The sequence below is a fragment of the Rhinichthys klamathensis genome, unplaced genomic scaffold (assembly GCF_029890125.1).
Source record: "Rhinichthys klamathensis goyatoka isolate OS25496 unplaced genomic scaffold, OSU_Roscu_1.1 h1tg000111l_1, whole genome shotgun sequence".
In the NCBI taxonomy this organism is placed as follows: domain Eukaryota; kingdom Metazoa; phylum Chordata; class Actinopteri; order Cypriniformes; family Leuciscidae; genus Rhinichthys; species Rhinichthys klamathensis.
Window position 1 is genome coordinate 10,979,527 of NW_026606649.1, and position 17,797 is coordinate 10,997,323.

General features: G+C 39.5%; 1 pseudogene; it reads right to left on the reverse strand.

Annotated features, from left to right (window-relative positions):
- LOC130087777 (RNA cytosine C(5)-methyltransferase NSUN2-like) overlaps window positions 1–11,767 on the reverse strand; it is a 45,376-nt pseudogene extending 33,609 nt beyond the window's left edge.
- Window positions 11,768–17,797: the final 6,030 nt, after the last annotated feature.

A 17,797-nucleotide genomic window follows, 5' to 3' on the forward strand; every position in this document is an offset into this window, starting at 1 on the left:
GTAGTTAGCTATACTGTATTAACCCTGACCCGCCCGTAAGTCTCAATCGACCCCAATAAACTGCTGCGTGAAGATCCCTTGATTTACATAACCGTCACCTGTGACTTGTTTTGCAAAACGCACTTCACGTAGTTAGCCCTATTGCATCAGTACTCTTGACCTACACCACAGAAACGAACAGACCTAGCCACTATGGCTTTACTCACAAATTGAAAAATATTTCAATTTACGAGGTAGAGCTGGAACTGCTCAGTCCAGGTGGCCAAACACCGCCCGCTCTCAGGTCCAGAAGGCACTTCCAAGGAATCCCACTCTTCTGACTAGTGTTGTCACGGTACCAAAATTTCAGTATTCGGTACCAATACCAGTGAAAATCCACGGTTCTCGGTACCAAAGCTTAATTTAGACCAAATTTACATATATTAAAGTGTATATCACAGTTACAAAGATGGAAACTGTAGTATTAAAAACACTTTACAATAAGATTCTATTTGTTAGATAACGTTAGATAAAATGACCTAACAATAAACCATAGTTACATAGCAATTATTCTCCTTGGGGTTAATTAAAAAATATACTAAATACATTTTTAAAATCAAAAGTTTTATCTGTTAACATTATTTAATGCACAATGAATGAAGTGAACAAACATGAACGATCAAGTGTTTGTATTAAATAACATTCACAAACATTAATTAATGTTGTAAAAATATATTGTTCACTCAATGTGTTGATGTTAACACATCAAGTAATGTTAATGAATGGTATCTTATTGTAGTGTTACCAAACTATACAGGAGATAAAACATGTTTTATTTAACTTAACTGTAGCTTACTTTTATTTAATCCAAAACTGCCAAAAATGTCACTCTTGCCTGTCTTCAAAACTTGAGAACCCTGTAGCTGATTTCTAATGCAAGGGCTAGAAATCAATTATTTCTTTGCTGATACTTCCTCGTCATCACGGAGAGCGCAGTTTGCACCGCTTTCTCTCCTTCTCTCCACAAGCGCTCGCTCTCGCATGTCTCCGCTATGCAACCATAAACAGTGACGCGCCTGGAAAAACAAGCTCGCACGTCGCTTCTATTATGAGCGCGCTTCCCGCGCGCCTACATTTGAAATTTGCACGCGCAAAAAACGTGCTATGTGAACGTGTGAACGGCCCTTTATGGCAACGTGACATTAGCCTAATTCAACATATTTCCATATCTGGCTCTGTCCTCCTTTCTTGTCAACAAGTGGATTCAGAGCCAACGCATTAGCAGCGCCGCCGGTCGCCATGTCTCAGTGTTTTTATGAAGAGGACGCAACTCTGCACCTTTCGGACAGCGCGCATCAAGAACCGGATTGACCCGGTATTCGGTACCTAGAAAAACTCGTACCGTAACCGTTAATTTTTTTTAGTACCGACTTGGTACCGAAGTACCGAGTTTTTTGACAACACTACTTCTGACACCAAATTGTTGTGGCAAAACTTCTGTTAAACATCATCACTGCGTAAGAGACACTCAGAGTCAAATTAATAAAAAGAGAAGTATTTATTCTTGCAAGAATAGGTTCAGTCTGACACACAGAAGTTACGCTGTGCATGAGAGTGACACACAACAGGAAGACATGAGACAGCCTTTATACTCTTTTCAAGGTTCCTCTTCACCCGCTGTACCTTTCTCCCACTCAGATAAGGTCCTTACTGCTGTTCAGTCTCTACTTAAAGACACAAACTGGTACTGAAATAAACTGGCCAAAACTGGCTGTCCCTAAGGTCAGTTGTTCTGTCCCATATGTTCCTGAAACGTCACGCACAAGCACGTACACACATATATTTTACACATTGAATAGGTTCTCTCTCTTATGATACCTGTTAGGGGTCAATGACTATTAAAATTTCCACAACAGTGCCAAGAAAACATCCCCCACTCCATTACACCACCACCACCAGCCTGCACAGTGGTAACAAGGCATGATGGATCCATGTTCTCATTCTGTTTACGCCAAATTCTGACTCTACCATCTGAATGTCTCAACAGAAATCGAGACTCATCAGACCAGGCAACACTTTTCCAGTCTTCAACTGTCCAATTTTGGTGAGCTCTTGCAAATTGTAGCCTCTTTTTCCCATTTGTAGTGGAGATGAGTGGTACCCGGTGGGGTCTTCTGCTGTTGTAGCCCATCCGCCTCAAGGTTGTGCGTGTTGTGGCTTCACAAATGCTTTGCTGCATACCTCGGTTGTAACGAGTGGTTATTTCAGTCAAAGTTGCTCTTCTATCAGCTCAGTCTAATCAGTCGGCCCATTCTCCTCTGACCTCTAGCATCAACAAGGCATTTTCGCCCACAGGACTGCCGCATACTGGATGTTTTTTCCCTTTCACACCATTCTTTGTATACCCTAGAAATGGTTGTGCGTGAAAATCCCAGTAACTGAGCAGATTGTGAAATACTCAGGCCGGCCCGTCTGGCACCAACAACCATGCCACACTCAAAATGACTTAACCCTCTGGGGACCAGAGTGTTTTTGGGGCCCTTGGGATGTTTTGACATGCACTGACATGTGTGCTTTTTTCAGTTATTTATAAACATGTTAATGGCAAAGGTGTAAATTCACTCTATATAGCACAAACTTGGCTACCATGATATCTGAGCAACATGTATGTACATGTTTGTATTTTTAATAGAATAATGTTTATGCGTGGTTATTGAAAAAAATAAAAATGAAAGTTGCTGAAATAAGACCACAAAACACACATTGATTATTTCTTCACAAGACTTTTGAAAATTGTATCACATAGCCTAGAATATTTGCTCCAAAACTATGTGAGAATCATCCTGACTACTCATTCAGATAAGTCAATAAAGTCTTTTACATTTTTAATGACGTGTTTTGTTTGAGAAAGCTTTATGCAGGAGGCGTGATCTCTCATTAATATGTGTGGCATTCCACACCTGAGAAAGACAAAGACCCTCCCCATAATGGCCCTATTAGGTGCTATCAGGCCATATCATTACAGGAGCCTTGCACAAAGAATGAGGAGATTTAAAAAAGAATGGCTTTTAGATTGTTTGGATTTATATAAGGAAAATACAGGGTGCATACGTCTGGACACTTCTATCACACACCCTTCACCATATAGACATGGTTTTATTTCAGTTCAAAGTTCAAAGTTAGAGTTGGAAACATCTTGAAAAGAAAATTGTCTTTCTCCATAAATGTCTTAGTTTGATCATACATATTTCAAAGTTGAGGATTCATTATTTTGATATAGCTTGAACAAACACTATAACATCTTAGTTGATTAGTTTATTGACAAAACATACTATATATTTAACATATGAGCAGAAACTCCTAAAAAAAGCTTATTTGATGTCTATTTTAGAGTAAAAACTTTATCCAAAACGAGTCAACGAAATGTTGTCTGTTATTTAGTCTGTAACAGTGCGTATCTGTGCGTTCATTCATTCATTCATTCACACACACACACACACACAAACATGATTCACATTTAACAGTACGCTATTTTTCCGTTTACAGACACTACGTTATTCTATATCGCGATTAGAACAAAGCACTTGCAAAAAACACTTACTTCTCAGCTGAATCTGTTCATCCTCGAAGTGAAAATAAACCCAGTGGTAAATGTCCCAGGATTGTTCCTCATATAGCCGCGCAAGACGACAGTAGATTAATCTGACTAAAAAATAATGTGTGTTTTCAGAGTTTATGGGCGTTAACGCGTCTCAATGTGTTGCTTATTTGTTTGCACATATTTGCGTTTGAATAGCGCGTGCTCTCCGTGGGCGTGTCACATTACCAGAGATAATCAGCTGAGAGAACGATAATGAGACGGGCTGACACGTCTCTCTTTTTATATAGATGACATAAACGGAGAATAATAATTTTAGTTTTGAATCGGATCATTTAAAAGTACAAACTCAAATGATTTAAAAGATATATTGCTTATGGCTGGGTGAATAGTATTAGCTGAGTTGTGGTGAAGATTAGAGACGTGCTCCAGAAAAAAAGTTCACGGTGACCGAGAGGCAGAACGCACACCCTGTTTATTTTCTTTATTTTACAAAAGCACAATATTTTATTTCGATTGTATGTGGGCACATAAAAAAGTAGACATTTAACAGATTATTTTCTCATATTTCTTAACTCTATATGAACAGAAATGATGGTAGTACTTTAAGTCTATTTTTCTGCTATGTGAAAAAAAACGAGCAAAACGCGCCGGCGCGTTTCTGGTCCCCAGAGGGTTAAATCACCTTTCTTTCCCATTCTGACATTCAGTTTGGAGTTCAGGAGATTGTCTTGACCAGGACCACACCCCTAAATGCATTGAAGCAACTGCCATGTGATTGGTTGATTAGATAATTGCATTAATGAGAAATTGAACAGGTGTTCCTAATAATCCTTTAGGAGAGTGTATATCGCTATTGTGAAATAAAATTTCTCATATCGTGAAATCGCCCACCCCAATATTCTGAACATAGAATATTGTAGTAGTGAATTATACTGGTCTTACCCATGGAGCTGCAGGCTGTTGCTGGTTGTCCATTTTTTCCACACGTCAATGTTTTTCCTCATTGTTCCATCTCCACTGTATAGATAAAGGTGCTGATTTTATTGTTTGCAGTTGAACTGTAACTCCATATCAGATCATTTCATGTGTCTGTCAGGCATAAAGCAGACTTATAATTAGTGGTTCTTTCACAATAAAGCAAAGATGAAAGATTGTCATCACCACATTTATTTTACCTTAAAATAATTTTAAACTGGAATTGACAACTAAAGAGAGTTCCTGTGGTCATAATGAGATCATATGGTATTTTTAAAATCAATTACATCAGTGTTTGGTTAACAAAGCAGCAAATTTCAAATCAAGGAAACTACAGTCCTAAGGGAAAAAACACAAGCCATAATTACACCTTTAAAGTCAACTTCAAATCATTTCATCGACAGAGAGAAAAAGTTTAGACAGCAAAACCAGGCTGACCACACTGTGTAAGTGTAAGATGTTTGGCCTGCTGGTACTGAGCAGACTTTATTGTGCTTGGCACCTGATTCTACTGCAGGCCAAGTATAGACTCCACCAATTATAAACTTACTCTGCTATATGATGTTACATGCTGAGAAGAGACTCACTGCTTAACCGAAAACACAGAGCTTTGGCATTTATGTGTGCCTCTATTATTGTGATCACTATATTTACATAATCACAACTTCATGTCTCTGTACAAGAAAATAGCATTCTTTTTTTTGGTATGACACACACTGGCTCTTAGAAAATCGCAAAAAATCTACAGTTTTTGTGGTTTTAAAGGGGTCCTATTATCCTTTTTTACATTTTCAACTTTCTTCAGTGTGTAATGTTGCTGTTTGACCATCTGACGACAATATTTAAGCAACCAATAATTACATAGAAACCAGCCTATCAGGTTGAAGCTTCCGCAAAGTTTGCAGAAAGAAAAACACAGCTTTTTATGTTTTTCCTGAAACATCTGGCAGGTAGAAAGACGTTACAGATGTTAAAACTTAATAGAAGCCAAACAAGCCCATTTCAAATGCACAACTCATTTCCTGTTTTTTTTCCAGACACTTAAAAGTAACCAGACTTCTATCTTTCTGTCTGGCAATTATAGCTCAGATTAGCTCAAACCTTGCCAAAATATTAATTATTTTTAACCCTCTGGTGTTCTTCGGTCGTTTCCGACCGGAATTTTTTAAATAAAAAAATGTTAAAAATCGTAGCTTCATCGGAATGGTACGAAACTTGGTGACTTTTATGGTACTTAGTATATGAACACACAAAAAAATTGGGGACATGATTTGAAAAGTCTAAGTGGTCGTAAAAAAAATAGTCACACTCATGGCCTTCGGTCAAAAATGACCGGCCATAGGATATGAATGGGAAAATGGCAAAAATATGAAAATACAGAGGTTTTTTGTGCGTACAATCTACAAATCAGCCACGATGCAGAAAAAAAGCATAACACAGTGAAGGGGTGAATCTCTAAAACATCAAGAGTGCAAAACAGACAAATACACTCACACACACACACACTTATACACACAAAAACACACGCACACACAAATGAACGTGTGTCATTGCAAAAGCTAATTTTGGGAAATGTGTGAAATAAAAGCAATTATTCATCAATGTAAGGAATAAAAAGCACACAGATATGAAAGCATGAGACTGTAAGCCATCAAGGTTGCAAAATAGACATGCTCACACACACACACACACACACACACACACACAGACACACACACATAGGGAAATATGAGACTGGTGAAACTGTAACAGAGAAATGTGAGAATATGTGAAATCAAATCAATGAATCAAATAAAGGGGAGACATTGGGTCCAAAATGCAAAGGTCACACACTATGTCTCTCTCTCTTGAACACACGCACACACACACACACACACAGTGTAAGATCAAACGATGGAATTCTTCCCTAGTAACCTCCAGGCCTATTGCAGCACATATGTGCTCTTTTGATGTGTTTATTAGAGGTTGAATTCAAATCAAATACTGTCAAACTACCCATACTACTTCTGAATAGGATGTCTACTTCATAAATTGTATGAAAATTATGGAAATACATGGTTCAGATCACTCAAAACATATATGAAAATGGAGGCGCCCTTATATGGTCAGTAAGGAAGCTTGGCGTTCCATGCATCTAGTGAAAAAGTTTGGTATGCGCCAAAATAAAATCTTGACTGAAAGCTTATTTTTTGAGATATCAACCTAAAATTTGGAACACAACTTCTTAAGATTTTTGGCTTTCATTTTCTTGCAGTTTTAGAGTAAAATATATTTTATAATATATATATTTTATATAAAATATAAATAATAAAAATTTTACATTGTTCATTTTTATTAACTCAAACTTTCATAACTTTTTTTCTGTTTCACTTTCATAATTTCTTTCACTTCTACAATAATCTGGCAAATGTCTTCTTTAAAACAAGACCAACCATAGGTCTATATTCCAAAGCATTCTTGAATTACAACCATTTAAGTTTGGATAGTGATTTTCATGTCTATGCGAAAATAATATAATTTTTATTTTATTTTTTAAAAATAAAATAAAACAACCAAACAAACAAAAAACTTGACAAAAATAGTCTTTGAGAATCACTTATTATAAATTAAAATCCACAACCTGAAAAAAATAGGCAAATATGTGCAAAAACAACTAGAATTCACAAGCCTTTCTACAGAGGCTGTAAATCCATCTAGTGGTTAAAATATGATATTGCATGATAATTATGCTCACTACATCCACCAGATGGCTCCAATGTGATTTAAAAAAATGTTTTCTATAGGCCAAGGATCCACTTAAACCTGAAATACAGCATTAATTAAAAAATAATAAAAATAATATATATATATAAATTTTCTATTATATTCAATGGGAAAAAATTGATCATAATTATTGCATAAATATTAATTTTTTCATAAAATTCTCTCAAAACACAAAAAAGAAAAAGAAAAAATATTATTGAACAAAAATAAATTTCATTGATTTTACTGAAAAAAAATAAAAATTGATTTCAGGGGTCCGGTCACTTTTGACCGCGAAGGTCTTGAGTGTGACTGGAAAACGAAGAACTCCAGAGGGTTAAGGTGGGTTGGATGGGTTTGTTCAGTGTTATTTTAGTAGCATTAGCTTTTATTATTATATTTAAATTTTAGCTTAAGTATTTGATATGTGCTCGTAATTTTTGTTCGCTTTTTTAATTTTCTATTTAGCTTGAATTTATTTTTATTTTCGTTTTAGTAAGTTTAGTACTTAAAGTTTAACTTATTTAAAAATAAACATTTCATTTCAGTTACTGGCGAAGGTAACATTTCTAATTTTCACAGAAGTTTTTCCATCTATTATTTTTATTGAAAAACTAGATCATTTTCATGAGGGTCAATAAAAACAACTCAAGTAGCATCTCTGGGTCTAAGCCGAGACCCTCACCATAAAATTCCTCACCTGCAGGGTACGTCACACAGGATCCGGTCATAAAACAGGACCTCCTTCTTCCCGTCCTGATCAAAGTGCAGACGTGGAATGCTAGATGCATCATGGTTTACCACCATAATACATGGACTGTTTAATCTCTTGGCCTGGTGGACCAGCAGGTAACAGCGCTTATTATCCACATCATTGGTAATTACAAAACCCTCTAGAGACACAGAAGAGACGGAGGACAACTATAAGATATGATGATCATCGTACATCTGTATTGAATTCATTATATATGAACACATACTAATAAGCAACAGTTTACCAGGAAAAGGCACATCCATATCAGAGTGAAGCATCTCTATTAGTTGAGCAGTGTTGGATCCTGGAGCAGCACACATGTCCAGAATCTGGTTATAAAATCCAGAAAGACGACAGAGATAAGACAAATTATAAAAAAATTTGCCAGTGAAGAAAACACACTATAGAGAAAACATTCAGTTGGTATTCAAGGAAACTCATGATGATGTTGTTGAAGATGTACCTTATGTTGAGAATCGATTTTCAGTAGAAGAGGAGGAATCATACTGACTGCTTCCTGTCTGCTGATATTACCCTGATGGAGTAAATAACATTAAGGAAAAAAAAACTACCACTTGTTGTTGATCAAAAAATTATATTATATTTGCATTATTTTTTTTTTATAACCGCAAGGACACATTTCTCAATACTTGGGTCACTTTTTCAAAACTCTTCATATAGATCTCCCAACCAAATTTCAGCTCAGCACAGCAGTTAACCTCGCATTCAAAATACACAAACTACCAAAACAATTCATACATGTCTCAAATCAACTCATTCTTCCATAACACTAGCAATGGTTGTCAACTAACAAATACTGTCACTCATAAAACAATGACCTAAAAACACGAACATCCAGTAGCTTTATACAATGTTTTCTTTTGTGAAATTTCTTTACAAAACAAGAATGACACTCTCTGCAGTTTACACACTCTGGTCTGTGTGGGTCCTAACATCCCAGTATAGTGACGAGGACACTATAATGTAAAAGGCACCGTCCTTCGGATTAGACATTAAACCGGGGTCCTGACTCTCTGTGGTCATTAAAAATCCCATGGTACTTCTCGTAAAGAGTAGGGGTGTAACCCTGGTGTCCTGGTCAAATTCCCTCCACTGGCCTTTATCAATCATGGCCTTCTGATATTCCCCATCCACTGAATTAGCTCTATTCCCTCTCCACCTATAGCTGGTGTGTGGAGAGCGCACTGGCACCGTTGTTCTGTGGCTGCCGTCACATCAGTGGATGCTGCACACTGGTGGTGTTTGAGGGGAGACCCCCTGATATGAGTGTTTAGTGCTTTGGATGCACAGTAGTACATAATAAAGTTCAATATAAATGCCTCATTCATTCAATCATTTATGCATTCATTCAAAAATTAAAAATACCAACCCATGTGTAGGTGTTCAGCTACATCTAATTGTTTTGATAGCATTTCATTTTTTAAATTCAGTATACAATTCAATATAATATTACTGTAGAAATATAGCAAACTGCAGTCTTAATCAATTTTGTATTATTTTAGGTTTTTACCTTAAGTTTAACAGTTTTCAAAAGAGTATGTAAACTTGTTTTGTTTTGAGTCTACAAATTGTTTTGTAGGTATATAGTTTTGGTGGTGTTTGTGTCTAAGTGAGAAATGTATTCATGTAATTTGAATGCATTTTGTGCCAAGCAATGATAAATGATCCACAGTTTAACCCACATAGACTGCTGTTGTGCTCACTGGGTGAAGAGTTTTGAAAAATTGACCCAAGAATGGAGAAATGTGTCAGCGTCATCGCGCATCTGTAGTTAAAAACGAAGCTCAGAATCGATTCTGAAATTCTCAGAATTGATCCAGAATCGTGATGCATCGATTTTTCTCTCCCACCCTTAGTATACACACTATTGAATATCTGCAGACACACGCCTTGGAGAAGTGCACCAAAAATGTTATTTACCGATTCGGTTTCGCTGACCAAGAACTGGTGGAATTTCTCCAGGAGTGGAGACTTGCGTAAGATCTTTCTGCTCAGATTAGTGTGCCACGCCAGTTCATCAGGATACCTATAACAGCATGATGAGAGTAAAAATCAGATCTGAAGTACTATGTTCTACAGATTACCAACTCACAAGTAAAACACAAACAAATAGTTTTCCATCTTACCAACTTAGGGGCTGAGGAGCCTCAATCTTCTGCCCATCCACCTCAAGATCTTGTACCTCTTTGAAGTATTTCTCTTTAAGAGTATGAAGGATTTCTTTTGCATGACTGAATATTAAAGGAGTTGAGAAAGGGAAAAACATTATTGTATAATTGCATCGTCCTCTGAACAATCCAGGAAAGTTGTTAACCAATATGGCCTGGTCAAATGTCAATGCTGATAACAAAGCAGGATGGATGGCCAATAAACAAAAAGATTCTAAGAGAAGTAAATAAAAGTTAAACCATTTCACAAAAATTGAGGTTCCTGCAAGAATTTGTTTAGGCACTATACCAAAAATAGCCAGTGGGTAACACCCACATTCCATTGAATGTTTTTGACCTCCTGTCACAAATTAATAAATTTCTGTCACAATACAGTATCTCTTCTATAAAGAACAGTGGCCAATATGGAACCTTGAGTCTCAGACCTATCCAACAATGTGTTTAGTCAATATTCAATTTTAAAATAGAGCAGCAAATCTTGTAAAATATGAAACATAATACCACCCAATTTTTATTTATTTTTTTAAAATATGTTTCCATGTCCAATTTCAAAAAGGTTTTCACATGATGAAATGAGTCTTTAGAGTTGGCATGAAACAGAAGCTGTGATAGTCTTATCTTTACGTTGTGACATATCTGAGTGAAATGGCATCAAAAAAAAAGACTTGATTTTGTCCATCTGGAATAGATTTGATCATTGTGGTTTGCTATTGCTGTGTTCTCAAGTGAGTGACAGGTTGTACTGGCCTGGCACCATCAGGGCAAAGAATGTTGTTGCTTATGTTGATTAAAGATTATGAGTGCATATAATTGGGGGGGGGGGGGGGGGGGGGGACAATGATGTGCACGGACAAATCTTTTATAATAAACACTGCAATATTCCACAAAAAAATAATAATTGTCAATTTTGATTTATTGGTGACTTTAAACTTTCGAATGACACCTAATTTTTGATGATTACTAAAATATGTTATAGGGAAAAGAGGCAATAAAAAAGTGTGCCAAGTGTCTTGCTACTAGGAGACTGACAGTTAACAGGTCAAATTGTGTGGCAGTCAAAACACTGTTTGTCGTGTAATGTAAAACGTTTGGACCTGCAGAAAATGTCAATCACCTCTTGTATCCTGCGATTCGTATTGTAGCTGGCAGTGGCTCCCTCATGGCCTCCATGAACTCCTCAAACTCTCCATCTGGGACAATCTTCAGCTCTTTGTAGTAATGCTCAAAGAGTTTGTTTTCCTTGATGATCTCAGAGTATTCAGCTCCCCAACCCTGCAAAAAGAACCCGTGCGAGTGCACCAATTATTACTATACAGTACTATCAATACCCACATCCCATTAACCACGATATTACAATATTGTTATATATACACAATAATTGTCACTATATGATGCGTGTATTTACAATGTAGCATATGTTAAATTTTTAAATGAATGTGGAGCATTGGCACTGAGCAGAAAAGTAAGAAGCTAGAGCAGTTAGCAAACTCACAGCATCATCTCTGCTCCTTTTCGCCTCTGGTCTTCCATCTCGAGTAGGGGGAGGCTGCAGACCTGGAGCCGGCAGATATACGCCCCTGGCAGTTTTACGCCCCGGCAGTTTTACGACCCTGTTGTTCCTGATGCGTCCAGTAGAGGGATATACTGCGAAATAACATCATTAAATCGACGCTTAATAACCCGTCCATAGACTTGACAATTTTGTGTTTTTTGTTAATTTAAATATAAACGTTATAGTGTAGATCTGCACGGATTAAATTATCTGTTTAACAAAAAAACAAGGGGGGTAGGGTAAACGGACATCAAAAGAGATTGAATTAGGTTACACAAATCAATGCAATATTACATTTTGTCAATATAAAAACATGTAAGGTTCTTTACAACAGACTCAATGATATTATTTGTTTTATAAACCTTTGAGTTTAAAGGTTCTGACATTTTCTTAAAGGAAGAAAAAAATGAACTTTATATCAGAGGAGAATATTCTAGAATCAGGATTAGGCTACTTTGAATGGTTCTGTCTTTATGAAGATGAAACTTGCCCAGAAGACAAAGTAATAATACCGTATAAGCAAGTTTAACATCGTTAGAATTAAAATCTGACAAAAATAGATTCTGTAATTTGTATGTTAAATAATCTGCTAAAGTTATTGTTTTTTAGCAATGATGCAACATTTATTATTTATAAATGATTAGCTCGATATAGAGCTAGGGTAGGTAGATATCAATTCATTTATATATCAATGGATGGGTCTATAATGTATTTTGACAGGTTTCTGTTCTATCTGGCTTAAACTTAGCTAACCACGTGTAGGTTTAGCTTCCCCTATCTTCTCTACTCAATTTAAAATTTTAATTTTAATTTTCTTTTGTTTCCTGTCTTTAGCTTGGCCTCTTCTGGTAAGACTCTGTTTACTCCTTGCATTAAAACATACTCCACATGGTTTATAGAGCAATATTACAGTAGATAATGGAAATATGTTAAAAAAAAATGTACAGTCTATGGTGTGAACACACAAAAGACACATTTATAATAGGTATGTAAATCTCTCTCTCTCTCTCTCTCTCTCTCTCTCTCTCTCTCTCTCTCTCTCTCTCTCTCTCTCTCTCTCTAAGTAAAGAGTTAAACTGCACACTCACTCAAATAGGTTAAAACACATTAAAAACTTTCCCCATATGGTTTGAATGTAGATTCTGGTTTGAGTTGTTTCTTATAAATGAGATGATCTAATTATCTCATTTATATCTTAATATACATTTTTTCTTAAAATAGCTTACTGATCTGGACTCAAATGTAGGGTATGTGCACTTAATGTGGGTTTTTATCATACTCTGTCTTTACCAAGGTCTCTTTAACTTGGATCTCATAAAGGTGTGTTTGCTTTAGCTACTTAAAGAAATACACACACACACACACACACACACACACGCACGCACGCACGCACGCACGCACGCACGCACGCACACACACACACAGGGACAAGGTCAAATTCACCATGGATGTCCTTTTTAACTTTTTTAATGTTTCATTTTTAAATGTTTCATCAGTGAGCAGGAGCAGTTAAAGAAAAAAAAAACAGTTAAAGAAGAGTGGCAAACCATAGGGGAGTCATCATAATTCATAAATAGTGTTAATAAATATTTTTTTGTGAACAACAATATTGTCTATATCTTCTAAATGGCCCATGGAATTTTAGAAAAGGGATAAATTGTGTTTGTCTTCATAAAATGCTGTGTAGGACACTGTTTTGTAGCTGTATGATGACCAATAGAATAGTACAGCAGATATTTCATCGAGGATCCATATGATTACACGGTACTGCATGTCTAATGGGCTAAATATAGTTAATATCTAAATGTGACTTTATATAAATTCACAAAAACATATTTCACTCAGTCTCCTGTATATAAAAACCTACGGTGAATTGGCCTATAACTGCAGTAGTAGGTCATAGCATCACCATAGTTGATCCAACTATGTGTATTTTTAATTTTTCAATTCACAAAAACAAATAGTCTTCTGTAGGTTGAGTGAAGAGAGTGAAGCCCAACTGAATATCTACAGAAAATTTAATCCGTGGAGATCTACACTGTAACGTTTATATTTAAATTAACAAAAAACACAAAATTGTCAAGTCTATGGACGGGTTATTAATGTGTAAGCGTCGATTTAATTATGTTATTTCGCAGTATATCCCTCTACTGGACGCATCAGGAACAACAGGGTCCTAAAACTGCCGGGGCGTAAAACTGCCAGGGGCGTATATTTGCCGGCTCCAGGTCTGCAGCCTCCCCATATAGTCCATCTCTGAACTGCTGAGGTTTTTGTCTGTTTCTATTTCTTCTGCCCATGTTGCAGACGCATACAACTCTGGATATAAACCTGCGTTGCGTGTTGATTGAGTGTCTTAATAATGTCTAAGTAACTGTACTCCTCAGCTCCTGCTGAACTCAACGCAGTCCAAACAAGCGCACATTCAACTGAAAGACCCCTTCTTTGGTGTCCGCAATATTGCCCGACTGAATGACTCCTTCTTTTGGCGAATTTAAATTTAAATACAATAGTATTTATTCTAAACCTTGGACATTCAATCCAAATAAACTTATTGCCAGATAAAAATAACACACAAATCTATGATGTCAAAATAAAAAATATATATAAATAAAAATATGCGTAATTAAAACGACTCGGTTACTAGCGTAACCTCGGTTCCCTGAGAGGAGGGAACGAGTATTGCGTAAGCTTACGCTATGGGAAAACGTCTCCGGTTACTTTCGTAACCTCGGTTCCCTGAAAGGCAGGGAACGAGACATTTACGTCGATGACGTAGTATGGGAACTCCTCCCCTTCTTCACTTCTGCTGAAATCTTATGGGCTAACGCCAGCTGGAGACAGCTGGCCAATTGACGCAAAATATGCAAATACTGACACGCCTGCTGGCAGTATAAAATGCATACGCACGTCAATTGCATCTTAATACGACTGAACGCTCGAATGAACAAGCGACACGGCGTTCGACGTAAATGTCTCGTTCCCTGCCTTTCAGGGAACCGAGGTTACGAAAGTAACCGGAGACGTTCCCTTTCAAGGCGGTCACTTCGACATTTACGTCGATGACGTAGTATGGGAACTGTGTCAAATCCCGCCGTGGAGCAGAGAACCCACCCACTCGAGAATGACAGAACCCTCATCCAATAGCTGCGCTACTAGAAATAAGAGCTCCTGATAGGGCGAAGCGAGCCAATAGCGCGCTGTCTAAACCTCATCAAAATTTGCATATCCCAAGCAAATGAATAGAGGGAAGTCTTGCACTGAATCATTCAGGGCAGAACAACACAGAGTAATAGCAAGTATAATACAAGTCAGCAGCAAAGCGGCGACAGTTGCATAAGCACAACACATAAATCAAGCATTCATGCACAACCTGAAGGCTCAGCTCACCGAAGGCACTTGAGACGCAACAGAAGGTACATCCAACTTATAAAATCTGGCGAACGTATTCTGAGAAGACCAGCCAGCAGCAAGACACAAGTCCCTTATAGACATACCTCTGGACCAGGCCCACGAAGAGGCGACCGCCCTCGTCGAATGAGCCTTAATGTTGAGGGGACAGACCACCCCCTGGCAATCATAAGCCAAGGCAATAGCATCCACAATCCAGTGAGCAAGCCTCTGTTTCGAAACTCCACGTCCCTTGTTGCAACCGCCAAAGCATACAAATAGCTGATCCGATTGACGAAAAGCGGCTGAGCGAGTCATATACATCCGTAAAGCCCTGACTGGGCAAACAGCGCTCTGAGCATCGATATCACGCGAGACTGATAACTCAGAAGACAATGCAGGCAGTAAAACAACCTGCGCTTTGAACGGAGTATTGAGTGACTTCGGAACGTACCCCTGTCTTGGCCGAAGAGTGACATTACAGTCTCCTGGTCCAAAACGAATGCAGTCCTCGTGAACCGAGAAAGCTTGCAGGTCCCCCACACGTTTCGCTGAAGCAAGAGCGAAAAGCAAAGCAGTTTTCAGGGAAAGCTCCTTGACCGCAATCGAAGCCAGTGGCTCAAATGGTGGAAGAGACAGAGCCCTCAACACTAGGGCTAAATCCCACGGCGGCACAGAAGGCGGCCGTGACGGACATAATCTCCTAGCTCCCCTGAGAAAACTGATCACCGATGCATGTTTACCGATCGACTGTCCTTCGATCGGGAGGCGAAATGCAGAAATAGCAGCCACATACACCTTCAGAGTGGACGGTAAACACCCATTATCCATCCTGTACTGAAGGAAGCGTAGAATATCCGACACGGCGCAATTACCCGGGTCAATACTGATATCCTGGCACCATTTAGAGAAAACTTCCCATTTCAATCTGTATAAACGCCTAGTGGATGGGGCGCGCGCCTCAGCGATAGTGCTCATCGCTCGAGAGTGCAGAGCGTCCCGCTCATTCAGAGTCCCCGCAGCGGCCATACATGAAGGTTCAACAGCCCGGGGTTGGGGTGCCATACCGTGCCATTCGCCTGCGATAACAGGTCTCTCCTGAGCGGAATTTCCCACGGGGAGTCCACCAGTAATTCCATCATGTCCGCGAACCAGGGCTGATTCGGCCAGTTCGGGGCTACGAGAATCACAGATGCTTTCTCCTCCCTGATTTTGCATAACACTGTGGGCAGAATCTTCACCGGAGGAAAGGCGTAAAGTCTGGCTCTCGGCCAGCGCGAAGTCAAGGCGTCGTTCGTCCGTCCCAAGGGGGAACGAGACAGCGAGAAGAACGCCTGGCAGTGCGCGTTCTCGCTCGAGGCGAACAGATCGACCTCCGCCCTCCCGAACCGATCCCAGATCATCTGCACCGATCCCGGGTGAAGCCTCCACTCTCCATGAGGAATCCCATTCCTCAGGAGCATATCCGCCCCGCGATTCAAAACACCGGGAATATGCGCCGCTCTCACGGATAGAAAGTGCCGGTCTGCCCACAGCAGGAGACTCGCCGCCTGCTCGAATAGGAGTCTGGAGCGCACGCCTCCCTGGCGATTTATGTATGAGACCACCGACGTGTTGTCGGTCCGAATCAGTACATGCTGACGCTCTAACTGTGACCGGAAGGCTTCGAGGGCTAAGGAAACCGCCATCAATTCCAAGCGGTTTATATGCCACGTTCGCTGCGACTCCGTCCATAAGCCTGAGGCAGTCGCGCCCATGCACACTGCTCCCCAGCCTGAGGTTGATGCATCCGTCAAGACTGCGGTGCGATGCGCCACGGTGCCCATCGGAACCCCTGAACTGAATAACGCTGGGTTTTTCCACGGTACCAAAGTGCGAATGCAGCTGCGGGTGACCGTGATGCGCCTGAGTCCGAACGACCACGCCCCCCGAGGGACTCGGAGCTTCAACCAGATTTGAAGAGGGCGCATATGCAACAGCCCCAGATGACACACTGGGGAGGCTGCCGCCAACAGACCTAACAGCCTCTGAAATTCCTTTAGTGGCACAGACCTGCCCGGTCTGAAACGGTCCAGAGACAAAGTCAGAGACCTTATGCGCTCTTGAGAGAGATGGGCTCGCATCGTTATAGAGTTCAAGCACACTCCCAGAAATGTTGTGGTCTGACTCGGTGTGAACACGCTTTTCTGTTCGTTTACACGCATCCCCAGCGAGTCCAGGTGACGAAGTAGTATTTCCACATGACCGATTAGCACCTCTCGCGAGTGGGCTAGAATCAACCAATCGTCCAGATAATTTAGGATGCGCATTCCGCTCGACCTGAGGGGAGAAAGCGCCGCGTCCACACACTTCGAAAAGGTGCGGGGAGCCAGAGCCAGTCCGAACGGGAGTACTGAGTACTGATAAGCTGTGCCCTCGAACGCGAACCTCAGAAAGCGCCTGTGACGCGCTGCTATCTGGATATGAAAGTACGCGTCCTTTAAATCCACTGAAGCGAACCAATCCCCGGGACGAACTTGCGCCAGAATCTGCTTCAAAGTTGTCATTTTGAACGCGCGCTTGTGAAGTGCTCGGTTTATGGGTCTCAGGTCCAGGATCGGACGGAGACCCCCCCC